We start from the raw sequence: 13,778 nt of genomic DNA on the forward strand, positions 1-13,778 counted from the left end.
CCCCCTTTGCCTTTTTGGTTCTCTAATACTTGTCTACACAATTCCCTGTATTAAATCCTTTCGATTAAACTGGTATGGTTTCACTGTTTCACAGACTCTCAAAGAGAATAGAAAAAGAGGGAACATTTTCCAGCTTGTTTTATGACATTAGCACTAACCTTGATAAAACATATTAAGGACAATATGAAAAATTAAAGGCAAAGTTTACTCAAGGCAAAAATTCTAAACATTACTATTCTAAATATATAAATATTATATATTTCTATATGTTCTAGAAACATTTCTAAATATTCTAAATTTTCTAAATATTATAAAATTTAATATTTTATTATAAAATATTATAAAATATAAATATTATAAATATTATAAAACCCAGCAATATATAAAGAGACTATCTTGTGACTAAGTTGCATTTGTCCCAGAAATTGAAGGTTGGATTTTAACATTAAAAAGTTAATGTGGTTTGCCACATTGAGATGGAGAAAAACCATACAATCATTTCATTAGATGCACTTGATAAATTGCAACATTTTTCATGATTTTAGAGAGAACTTTTAGCAAAGTATGAATAGATGGAGATTTCCTCAATCTATAAATTTCCTTACTCTGTAAGTATCATACCTAGTGGTAAATCAATGAAATCTTTCCTTTGATATTCAAAGCAAGAAAATGTTGCCTTGTATCATCACTTCCATCAGTATTGTACTGGAGATCTTAGTGGCATAATGCCAGGAAAAGGGTTTAAAGATTATTAAAAATTAAATTAAAATGTCATGACTCACAGATAATATGATTATGTATGTAGGAAATTCAAGATCATGTATAGACACATTATTAAAATCAATAGGAACATTAAGTAATGTTGAATATAAAGTCAATATACAAAAGCCAGTTTCCTTCCTTACATTAAAAAAAAAAAACTTAGAAAATAAAAGTTTAAAGAGGTATCATTTACAATCAAGAAATGTCAAATCCCTAGGAATAAATCTAACAAAAACTGTGTAAGACTTGTACAGAAAAATACTACTTCTTATAAGTACAAAATGCAGTGAGAGATATTGGAGAAGACCTAAATAAATGGAGTGGTTTTCTTTGCAAATTGATCTATAAATTCAATCTTATTATAAATTCAATTCTGACCTTATTTTTGTGGAACTTGACAAACTGATTCTTAAAAGTCTTTGGACAAAGGGCCAAGAAGAGTCATGATATGCTTAAAAAATGAAAACCAGGTAGAGGATTTATTTGTTGAATATGAAGACTTCTTAGGAGGCTATAGTAAATAGGGTGATATGGCACTGGTACAAGAAGATTCAAATAGATCAGTAAAATATATAGAAAACCCAGAAACAGACATTTGATCATGACATATGGATACTTGGTTTTTGAAAAATACAAGACTTCGGAACATTGAAAAAAAGGTAGTCTTTTCAATAATGGTGCTGGAACAACTGGATAGTTAGTACACTATAAAATATGTCTAGGGGCACCTGGGTGGATCAGTGGGTTAAAGCCTCTGCCTTTCGCTCAGGTCATGATCCCGGGGTCCTGGGATCAAGCCCCTCATTGGGCTCTCTGCTCAGCGGGGAGCCTGCTTCCTCCTCTCTCTCTCTCTCTCTCTCTCTCTCTCTCTGCCTGCCTCTCTGTCTACTTGTGAACTCTGTCTGTCAAATAAATAAATAAATAAAATCTTAAAAAATATATATGTCTGAGAGATATATCCAAATCCAACCACAACAAGAAAGTTTCCTTAACCAAAACTTCCAAGAAAGGCTTAGAACTGAAACAGAACCTGATAGAAGGGCTTTGGAAATGTGCGGACATATACAAGTACCTTTTTGTTTTCTCTGTGGCTAACGTGAAGAACAGCAAGCTGAAAGACATCGCAATACCTGGAAGCACAGCCAGATGTTCTTTGGCAAAAACAAGGTGATGATGGTGGCCTTGGCTTGAAGCCCATCTGATGAGTACAAAGACAACCTGCATCAGGTCAGCAAGAAATTGAGGAGTGAAGGTCGGTCTCCTTTTTACCAACCACACCAGGGAGGAAGTGAATGAATGCTTTACAAAATACACAGAAATGGACTTCACTCAAGCTGGAAACAAAGTAACTTTCACTGTGACTTCTGGAGCAGTTCCCCACTCCACAGATACTCAAGAGAGATGTGGTGACCCTACTGTCCAACCATGAGATGTGCAAGGAGGGTGATGTGCTGAACCCAGAGCAGGCCTGCGTGCTAAAGCTTTTCAGGTATGAGATGGCTAAATTTAAAGTTGCTGTCAAATACATGTGGGATGTGTAGTCCAGAAGGTTCCAGCAGATGGGAAGTGACCTGCCAAAGAGAGTGTCCAAGTAGGCAGAAGAATCAGGGGGAGGGAAAGTAAAAGGCTGACAGGTACTTAGAGCCCAGGCATGTGGGACCACCATCCCACAGGTCAAACAGCAGCGAGGGTGAGAGAGACAGATTGCTTTTCCTTTTTTTTTTTTTTCTTTTTCTTTCTTTCTTTCTTTTTTTTTTTTTTTTCTTTTTTAGATTGCTTTTCTATAAGGAATAAAACTGTCTGCAGTGTTGCTCCCTGAACAGCAAAGACAACGTTTCCTAGGGGAAAAAAAAAAAAAACGGCCTTGGCTTCAGGATTTTGTTTGGATTCCCAGGGTTCCTTTTGTTCACTTTGAGCCAGCTTCCAGCACTGGCTCCTGCATGATGGTTGGGGACGTGAGAGCCACCATCAGAGCAAGGGCTTCTTTCCTCTGGTCTTTTGCCCCTCCTGGAAACAGGGGTTTGCCAAAGAATAGAGGAACCCTGGCCACCCTTCCTACCCTTATTTTTCTCTCCCTCTTTCCCCTGCTCCATCCCCCAGGAACACCAGGGCCAGGAGTCTTAGACAATAAGACAGGATGCTTTCACAAAGACAAGAGTAAAGTCACTTCTGAAACCCAGAGCAGATATTAAAACTATTTCATAGGAAAAAAAAGGGGGGGAGGGGTGGGGAGAGGGGAAAGAAAAATTAAAAAGTCAATAATATATATCTGAAATGTGGTAAAGATAGAGAAGGAGATGGAAAATATAAAAGAGTGCATGAAAAATATATTGAGAAGGAGTAACATATATTTAATTAGCATTCCAGAAGGAGAAAGTGGACATAATGGAACAAAGGCAATATTTAAAGAAATACTGGCTATGAATGCTCCAGAACTAATGAAAAATATGAACCAAGAGATCCATGATATACAACATATCCAAGCAGAATAAATAAAAAGTATCATTCTAGAACTATAGAACAATAGAAGCAATGAACATATTATGAGAGCAGTCAGAGAGAAGGGGAGGAACCCCTATAGAGGAAGGACAAGATGAAAACAGATGTCTTAGCAACTTCAGTAAAAACTAGAGGACAGTGGAGTAACTTACTGAAAATGTTGACAGAAAGTCCCTATTAACCTTGTATTGGGTATCGAAACAATTTATCATTCAAAAATAAAAGGACCAGAAAAACATTTACAGGTAATCAAAACTGAGAACTTCTACCACCAAGAGCCTTGCTCAAAAGGAACTTCTAAAAGATATAATTTAAGAGGAAAACAATACCAGAGGATGATCTGAAATTCAAGGTGGGAATAGTGGGCAAGTAAAATGGTAGCCACATATGTAAATTCAAAGAAATAATGGTCTCTATAAAACAATAATAGTGTTTCATATATGGTATTTGAAAAGAACTGGAATATCAGAAATAATGTCAGAGTCAAGAATCTCCCTGAGTATTAAGAGGATAATGGTAACTGCAGTGTAGAGGCCCAGTGAACACCACCTTTGCCAAGTGATTAAAATCAACATCATCACTACATTATGTACTTCAAGATATGGAAGACTGAGAAGGACTAATCACTTTGTGGTTTTCTTTCCAAAAATGTATAACCTCAATCCAATTAGGAAAAGACATCAGGCAAATCCAAATTGAGGGACATTCTGCAAAATAACTGATCAGTTGTCTTCAAAAATGTTGAGGACATGAAAGACAAATACTCAGAAACTGTCACAGATTGCAGGAGACTAAGGAGACATGACAACTAAATTTTATGTGGGATCTGGGGTTAGACTCTTGTACAGAAAAAAGACATTAATGTAAAAAATGTAAATTTCAAATAAAGTCTGTAGTTTAGTTAGAAGTATTATACCAAGGTAAATATTTCAACTTCTCTGTAAATCGAAAATTATTTCAAAATAAAATAAAAACAAAACCTGTACTAGAATGTTCTAAAATCTTTTTTTTATCTGAGGTAGATGAGAAGTTGTTTAGCTTTAAGACTGTGTTAGGCATGATTGATAAAATTTGATAATTTTTCAAGATTTATTATCAACAATAAAAGTAGAGGGACTAGATACCAGACTTAAAAAGAGAAAAATTTTAAGGGGAAATATACAAAAGACAAAGAGGAACAATAACAATGTTCTGAGAGATTTTTTAAAAAGCAAAAAAGAAGGGAAAAAGAAATTAGAAAAGTTTTAAAAGAAAGTATAAACAAGTCCAAATATAATAAAAATAAATGTGAATGGATTAAATAACCAATTAAAAGTCAGATTTAAAAACAAAAATGAAAACTCAAGTGCTGTTTTTGAAAGATGACTCTAAAGCATAAGATCACAGAAAACTAAAAGAAATTAAAAGGAGGAACCCATGTTCTATTTGCACCTTGATTTAAGAAAAAGATGGCACTAAGATCACTGTGGAAATTAATGGCTTTTCATTATGGGTCAACTAGGAATCCATACAGGAAGAAAAAGATATTTGACCAGTATCTTGCCGTTCACAAAAATTAATTTTAAGTGGATTATAGATTTATTTTTTTTAAAGATTTTATTTATTTGATATAGAGCAAGAAAGGGAGAGCATGAGGGGGGTGGGGGTGTGGGGGGCAGGGGAAGAGGAAGAAGCAGGCTCTTAGATGAGCAGAAAGCCTGATGTGGGGCTTGATCACAGGACCCTGGGATCATGACCTGAGCCAAAGGCAGACTCTTAATGACTGAGCCACCCAGGCATCCCAAGTGGACTATAGATTTAAATGTGAAAAGTAGGGGCACCTGGGTGGCTCAGTGGGTTAAAGCTTTTGCCTTGGGCTCTGGTCGTGATCCCAGCATCCTAGGATCCAGCCCCACATGGGGCTCTCTGCTCAGCAGGGAGCCTGCTTCCCCCTCCCCCACCTGCCTCTCTGCCTACTTGGGATCTCTGTCTGTCAAATAAATAAACAAATAATCGTAAAAAAAAATGTGAAAAGTAAAACAGTGAGAAGACATTAGGATAGAGAATGAATTAAGTGGACACAAAAAAACATTATAATAGTAACAGATTGGAAATAACATAAATGTCCATAGTAAGAGACATATTAATAAATTTATCTTCTATCCGTGCATAGAACTAACTTTAACAGAACCGTAACCACACCCATCCAGGCTGGGGTTTAATCAACATATTTTTAGCTTTTGCTTTAACTTAATGTTAAAGATTATTAAAATTACTGTGTCCAAATCATCTCCACTCAAAAGTTTCTCAAAATGTATGGCTTATGGCTTTCATTTTAACTATGGCTGAATCAAAGTATTTGGGTGTATAATTTTCTATTTCCACAATATGTTTTGTCATACTTTAATTTTACAGTTTTTGCCTTCTGTGCCTTAAGAAGTTCTTCAAATATTTACTTCTCTATCAGTCAGGGTCCCACAGGAGAACATGCTACACTCAAATTGAGTAATTTGAGGAAAGTTTACCAGAGAGTTTATTCACAAAGGTAAAATGTAAGGGAATCACAGAAGATAGTGTTGCATCCCAGGGCCAGTACAGTGAGCTCCACTGTTACTCCTAAACCTGGTAGGGGAGAGAGAATCTAGACAAGGCACTGTGGACAAAGGCCCACTGACTAGAGCTTGGACTCTGGATGAATGAATACAGTCAGCAGCAAAGCTGCTGCAAAGAGAGCCGGGGGAATAAACCCCCACTCTCACTCTCCTCCATTCTTCTTATCTTCTGATGCAGCCTCCTTTAGGCTTCTGAGGTTCAGAGAGCATGAGGGACTCTTGATGCAGTCTATACAGTTTAGCCCTCTGGGATACAAAGCAGAATCAGAGGGTGGTGATTATAAAAATAGCCACAAGTTTTTCCAGTGTTTGCATGTGTCCCAAGAAGTAGAGTCTATTTCCTCACCTCTTGAATCTCACTTTGGCCATGTGAATCAAACTTTGGCCAATGGGGCATTAGCAAACATGACACAAGCAGAGGTTTGAAAGCTCTCGGACACTGCACAGTTTTTGAGAGCCCTACCATACATGCACTGTGATGTCTGGTTAGCTTATTGTGTGATGAGAAACAGTTGGCTAATTATTCCAACTTTCAGCCAGCCAACACACGGAGTGACCTAGCTGACTGGCAGCTGATCACAAATGCATGGATAAACCCAGCCACGATTATCAGAACTGCCTAGCTGAGCCAACCCCAAATTCTGGCTTTCTCACAGAATTGGGAGCTTAATGAAGTGTTTGCTATGCAGCAAAGACTAACTGGTATTAGTGGCAAATGGAATATATCCAGCAGAAATGTTTTAAAAATTTGTGCTTTGCTTTTCACAGTTCTTTAATCCATATGGAAAATTATTTTGTTTATGGTATGAGGTAGGGATCTAATATAATATTTCTCATATGTCTAGTCAGTTGTCTCTGCAATATATTTATTCAATAGTAAATTCTTTCTTCACTGATTTTTTAAATTTTTTAAAAGATTTTATTTATTTATTTGACAGAGATAGAGAGATCACAAGTAGGCAGAGAGGCAGGCAGAGAGAGGGGGGGAAGCAGGCTCCCCACTGAGCAGAGAGCCTGATGCGGGACTCAATCCCAGGATCCTGAGATCATGACCTGAGCTAAAGGCAGAGGCTTAACCCACTGAGCCACCCAGGGGCCCCTCTTCACTGATTTCTAATGCTGCCTCAATCATATATATGTGTAGAGCTGTTTCTGGAATTTCATTTCTATTCCTTTTATCTATTTGTCTAAGTTTGGATCAATACCACATGTTTTAATGATTATAATCTTGGTATCTGGTAGAGAATGTCCTTTCCCCTTATCCTTTTTCTTCAAAATTATGATGGTTATTCCCAACCCTTTACATAGCCAGATCAGTTTCAGGATCTGTGCATCAAGTTCCACAAAATGTCTTGCTTGTATTTCAATAAGAATTGAATTAAACTTGTGAACTAATTTGGGAAAGAAGTGACACATTGATGATATTGATTCTTCCTGTTTAATAACGTGGTATATCTCTGTTGCTATTGGGAATGATATCTGATTTTTTAAAAAGATTTTATTTTATTTATTTGACAGAAAGATAGTGGGAATGGGTACACAACCAAGGGGAGAGGGAGAGGAAGTAGGCTTCCCACTGAGCAGGTAGCCTGATGCAGAGCTTGATCCCAGGACCCTGGGATCGTGACCTGAGCTGAATGCAGATGCTTAATGACTGAGCCACCCAGGTATCCCTGATATCTGATTTCTATGTCTTTTTTTAGTTTTTAAAATATTCAAATATATATTGGGGCTCCAGGGTGGCCCAATGGGTTGAGCCTCTGCCTTAGGCTCGGGTCATGATCTCAGGGTCCTGGGATCGAGCCCCACGTCAGGCTCTCTGGTCAGTGGGGATCCTGCCCCCCCCCCCCGCCTGCCTCTCTGCCTACCTGTGATCTCTCTCTCTATCAAATAAATAAATAAAATCTTTTTAAAAAAATTTCACATATAGGAACACTATTTATTTTTGCATGTTGATCTTGTCTCCAGCAATATGACTGGGCTTTCATATGAATTCTAATAGCTTCATACATTCTACTAGATTTTCTATAAAGACAACATTACAAATATTGGCAGTGTTTGCTTCTTCTTATCCAATTCTCTAACTCCTTTATTGTCCTACTGCATTTGTTAAGCACTTCAGTAAGTATAATGTGGAATAGAAGGAATGATAGCAGCTATCTTTGTCTTATTTTTTTAATATCTGCTAATGTGGTATATTACATTAATAGATTTTCTTTATTGAACATCTGGCATTTGAGGATAAGTCAAACTTGGTCATGATATATTGCTTTTTAATTCACTTTTGAATTAAATGTAACATTTATTGATAATTTTAATACCTGTGTTATTAGTAATTTTGTTGATAATTTCCTTTTCTGTAATGTTCTTATCCAGTTTTGTGGTCAAGGTTAACCTCACAAATTGAGCTGGGTAACTTACCCTAATTATGTGTTTGTTGATGTCTTTTATATGTTACAGGGATAATCTGTTCCCTAATGGTTCTGTAAAATTTTCTTTTTGATCTCTTACTCATTAGATTTGATGGTTGCCGGTTTGTCCAAGTTTTCTTTTTCTTTTCAAAACGTGTGGTGAAGTAACTACTTTCTCCTGGCTTCATGTTTCTATATAGTGGAAACTATCCATGCAATGCGCTAGGCCTTGAGCCCTATCTCAACAGTATCTTCTCTTCAGGGAAGACTTGAATAACTGATAAGCTCATCTCCTTCTGGGTTCCCTCTAGGTCTTTCTGCCGGCCAGATTTGTGTTCTAGTGAGCTGTCTTCCATAGAATAAGAGGGTTGACTGTGTGTTTGGGGAGCCAAGGTTGTCCGTCTGTTTGATGACAAAGTAATTACCTTGAATTCAAGAGGGAACTATTGCAAGTCCACTTAGCTACAGACCAAAGCCACTTTCTCTAAACTGTTTTATCCGTAATACATGTGATATTTTGACCCCCATCTGCTTGATTTTATTTAATGATAAGGAACTTGGGAGGAGAAGAAGCGGTGTTATTCTTTGCTCCTCAAATGACAACATCTGGTGGTGCCTTGGCTGAATACTTTGAAAAATAAATACAACTGGAGAAATTAAGTCTCTAGGGTGGTAAGGGTTCATGGTTTATGGCTGTAGAGTTTTTTTTTTTTTTAAGATTTTATTTATTTATTTGACAGAGATCACAAATAGGCAGAGAGGCAGGCAGAGAGAGGAGGGGGAGCAGGCTCCCTGCTGAGCAGAGAGCCCGATGCAGGCCTTGATCTTAGGACCCTGAGACCATGACCTGAGCCAAAGGCAGAGGCTTTAACCCACTGAGCCACCCAGGCACCCCTGGGTATAGAGTTTTAACCTCAACATTTTGTAGCAGCCCAGATTGTGCTTTTGGCTTTTGTGGGGATGGCTTTTTCAGGTGGCTTTAGCCCTTGGGCTTTCTTTAGTAAGCATGGCATACATGGAATTGTGTGATCTTGATGGTCTATGACAGTTCATAGTAGTGTTGTTCCCCAGGTGTTTGGTAAAAGCATACTTTTTTTTTTTTATTATTGTGGTAAAATATATGTAAAATTTATCACTTTAATTATTTTCAAATGTATAGTTAGTAGCATTAGGTACATTCGCACTCTTGTGTAATAAGAGTTTAAGATGAAAAACTTACTAAACAAGGGCTGCTCTGGTCTCCATGTCTGGGTACCTACAGATTGACTGTGAATGCTGCATTCAGTTGGGACTGGTAATAGAGGAGAAACAAGAGTCAGAGATGAGATCTCCTATTCTGTTGGCCTGAGTTAGGTCAAATATCCAACTTTGAATGAGTGAATGTGGCTAGATGTCAGAGTAATACTATTTTAGATGGTACTACATGGCTCACCCCTACAGCCAGGGGTGGCATTTGCTCACCCCAGATATCACAGGAGAAATACATATATGCATTTATGTATTTATATACACACATCTGAGAGAGCAACCCAAACCCAAAGGAAGAACAGATGCTGGAGAAGCAACTGTGATGTCCCTTATAACCACTTTTTAGAGATAACCAGTGACAAATATCATACATATTACTTTTTTTTTTTTTTACAAAATTGAGGTCTTACTATGCAGTATCATTGTCTAATATGATAACAGTAGCTCTATGTGGCCATTTCAATTTAGATTAAATAAAATTACAGTTTAGCCTCTCAGTCACACTAGCCATACTTCAGTTGCTTAATAGCTAAATGTGTCTAGTGACTACCTTATTGAACATTTCCAGCGTCACAGAATATATACATTGTAGTTAACATACCGTGATTTGAAATGAAATATTGAAAAGCTTATCATTTATGCCTGCAAAATATTCTGTTGAAGTCTGTGTTATCATTTATATGACCATTATCATGTGAATATTTTAAAGGCTGATAAATAGCATTCTAAAAATGTATAGAATAAAGTATTTTTCCCCCTCCTCCTCACAAGCACCGAGAGATTCATTTAAAAGTAAATATTGCCAATCTAATAGGCAAAAACAGATCCCAACTCTGTTTTTATAAATATTAGTTAAGTTGAACAACCCTCTGTAATTTGTTACATATTTGAAAGACATAGGTGTTAACCACAAGACGTTTTTATGTCCTGCAGTATCAACAAATTGCTTCCCGGAGTGTGGAATAAAGGCCACTCAACAGAGGCTAAAGCAACGTGGGATAGCGTGCGCACACGCCAGAGGTGGGTATCGCTGGGGTTTGAAGAGGACGTCGTAAAGAGCTGTAGATATTGAGGGGAGATGGGAAAAAGAAAACCTGGCTTTGGCTTGTCGGGTGGCCCAAGTAACAGCGCTTCGCTTCACCTGGAGCCTTTTGCAGTGGCAGTGACTCGGGTGGTGGGCAGGGCGGGGACCCACGCAGGGGAGCATTCAGCAACTCAGGAGATAGCGGTGGCCTTTCGCCCCGCACTGACCCCCGATCCTGTGTTGGGCGACAGTGGCCGAGCGCCTCGGACTGGCCGCGCCCCTGCGCGTTTGTGAGCTGGCCCAGGTCACACTAGGACACCTGCGGGTAGGTTGGGGGCCTCCATTCAGCTTCCCAGGCAGGACGGGTGTCGGTGGCCACCTATGGGGCAGAGAACTTTGTTTTTTTGCCTGCGGGGCTAACAGCAGGCTGTAGAGGCATGGTGAAAATGGCATCTAGTGACGTGGAGGACACATTTTGTCACTGTTCGACCAAACCGCCTCATAGAGCCCGAACTTTTCTGTCTCATTTCCCACGGGGGCCATTCTTTAGCTCCTGCTGGGCCCCCAACCCACTGGTCAGTGACTGCAGGCAAGCTGCCTGGGACCCGGGAAAACGGAGCCTGCTCATCTCTCCGGGAGGGGACGATTGGGACCGCCCAGATACCGAGGCTTTGGAGATTTGGAGGCGTGTCTGCCTTTACAGTTACCAGGAAGAAAACCGGTAAGTGAGTCTAGGGACAGGAGAGGTGGTGGCTATGCTTTGAGAAAGCTCCTGAGATCACTGTGACTTGCCTTCTCCCGTCATCTAAACAGGACAAACTGAAGTTCCAAGACTGCTTAGCCCTAGCCTAATATAACCAAAAACGTGGCATTTATCAGAAAAACAAACAAACGGGAAGTCTTTGTAATTTGTAACCAAATATAGGGTTTTATTTATTTTTTATTATTAATTTTTATGATGTTATGTTAGTCACCATACAGTATGTCATTAGTTTTTTTTTAAGATTTTAGTTTTTTTTTTAATTTTATTTTTTATAAACATATAATATATTTTTATCCCCAGGGGTACAGGTCTGTGAATCGCCAGGTTTACACACTTCACAGCACTCACCATAGCACATACTCTCCCCAATGTCCATAACCCCACCCACCCTCTCCCAACCCCCCTCCCCACATCAACCCTCAGTTTGTTTTGTAAGATTAAGAGTCACTTATGGTTTGTCTCCCTCCCAATCCCATCTTGTTTCATTTACTCTTCTCCTACCCCCTTAACCCCCCATGTTGCATCTCCTCTCCCTCATATCAGGGAGATCATATGAGAGTTGTCTTTCTCCGATTGACTTATTTCGCTAAACATGATACCCTCTAGTTCCATCCACGTCGTCGCAAATGGCAAGATTTCATTTCTTTTGATGGCTGCATAGTATTCCATTGTGTATATATACCACATCTTCTTTATCCATTCGTCTGTTGATGGACATCTAGGTTCTTTCCATAGTTTGGCTATTGTAGACATTGCTGCTATAAACATTCGGGCGCACGTGCCCCTTCGGATCACTACGTTTGTATCTTTAGGGTAAATACCCAGCAGTGCAATTGCTGGGTCATAGGGTAGTTCTAAGATTTTAGTTATTTATTTGACAGAGATCACAAGTAGGCAGAGAGGCAGGCAGAGGGGAAAGCAGGTTCCCTGCTGAGCAGAAAGCCCAATGGGGTGGGGGTGGGGCCTTGATCCCAGGACCCTGGGATCCTGACCTGAGCTGAAGGCAGAGGCTTTAACCCACTGAGCCACCCAGGTGCCCCATGTCATTAGTTTTTGATGTAGTGTTCCAAGATTCACTGTTGGTACAGAGCTTATAGAAAAAAGAAATGGAAAACTTAAAAATGACCTTGCTTGATTTACTAATACAAATACCTAAAATATAATAAAATTGAAAAAATGTGTTTTACCATGATTGAAAAAAATACATTCTAAAAATGCCACTTGAATTCATTCATATCTTTTGATGAACACTATTGCATCCTGTTAGAAGGTGATGTTTAAAATATTTTTAGAGTACTAAATTAACAGAAAACCTCCAAACATATTATCCGTAGATTCATGTGAAAGGCTCTCCTTTCATCTGCCGAGGACCCTATCTACAGAGTAGGCCACTTGAACTTGGTGAGGAGTCACAGACCTTTTTTTTTTTTTTTTTTTTTAGATTTTTATTTATTTGACAGAGAGAGAGACACAGTGAGAGAGGGAACACAAGCAGGGGGAGTCAGAGAGGGAGAAGCAGGCTTCCCACTGAGCAGGGAGCCCGATGCGGGACTCTATCCCAGGACACTGGGATCATGACCTGAACCAAGGGCAGATGCCTAATGACTGAGCCACCCAGGCGCCCCAGTCACAGACCTTTTGGTTATCAGGGTGGTTGGCCCACCATGTTCTCCAGCCCTTTTCCATAGCCTGCAACTGTTATCAAATTGTTTTAGTATATGGACCTCCCAAACCCTCGCATTACTACCAAATTACAATTTGAAATTTAAAGTTGAATAACGGGCAGCAGCTCTTTCTGCCCTGTTTCTGTGCTTTAATAAAATCACCATTTGCACCAAAATAAATAAATAAATAAATAAATAAAGTTGAATAATGAATGCAATTAACTTCTCAGAATTTATGAAAAGCAGTAAGAGTCCCTTTTCTGTAATTCTACATGTGTAGCCTTTTCATATCCCATTCTGTGGATTGAATTTGCAAGATATCATCTGCCTAGTTACAAACTTTGCAACTTATTGAAAATACATGTAGTTTGCTGGTGTTGCAGAAGTCTGTGTTTTGTCTTTTTTTGTAAACTGAGATATAATTGATATATAACATTAGTTTCTGGTGTACAAAAATAATGATTTGATATTTCCATATGTTGCAAAATGATTACCACACTAAGTCTAGTTAACATCCATCACCATAGTTACAAAAATCTTCTTCCTGTGAAGAGAACTTTTAAGATCTTTTAGCAAATTTCAAATATACAATAGTATTATTAACTATAGTCACCATGCTGTACATTATATTCCCATGACTTATTTATAACTGGAAGTCTGTACCTTTTAGACTGCCTTCACCCATTTCACCCACCCCCACCCCCTGCCTCTCACGACCACCAGTCTATTCTATCTGTGAGCTTGTTTTTGTTGTTGTTTTTTAGATTCCACATGTAAGGGAGAGCATATTGAATTTTTGTTTCTCTGTCTGATTTA

At 38.6% G+C, this 13,778-nt stretch overlaps 1 pseudogene; it reads left to right on the top strand.

Annotated features, from left to right (window-relative positions):
• Positions 1 to 1,436: 1,436 nt before the first annotated feature.
• On the top strand, positions 1,437 to 2,393 carry LOC111147202 (annotated as a pseudogene).
• The last annotated feature ends 11,385 nt before the right edge of the window (positions 2,394 to 13,778 follow it).

The sequence above is a fragment of the Enhydra lutris genome, unplaced genomic scaffold, assembly GCF_002288905.1.
Source record: "Enhydra lutris kenyoni isolate GAN:26980312 unplaced genomic scaffold, ASM228890v2 scaffoldscaffold16, whole genome shotgun sequence".
Classification (NCBI taxonomy): Eukaryota; Metazoa; Chordata; class Mammalia; order Carnivora; family Mustelidae; genus Enhydra; species Enhydra lutris.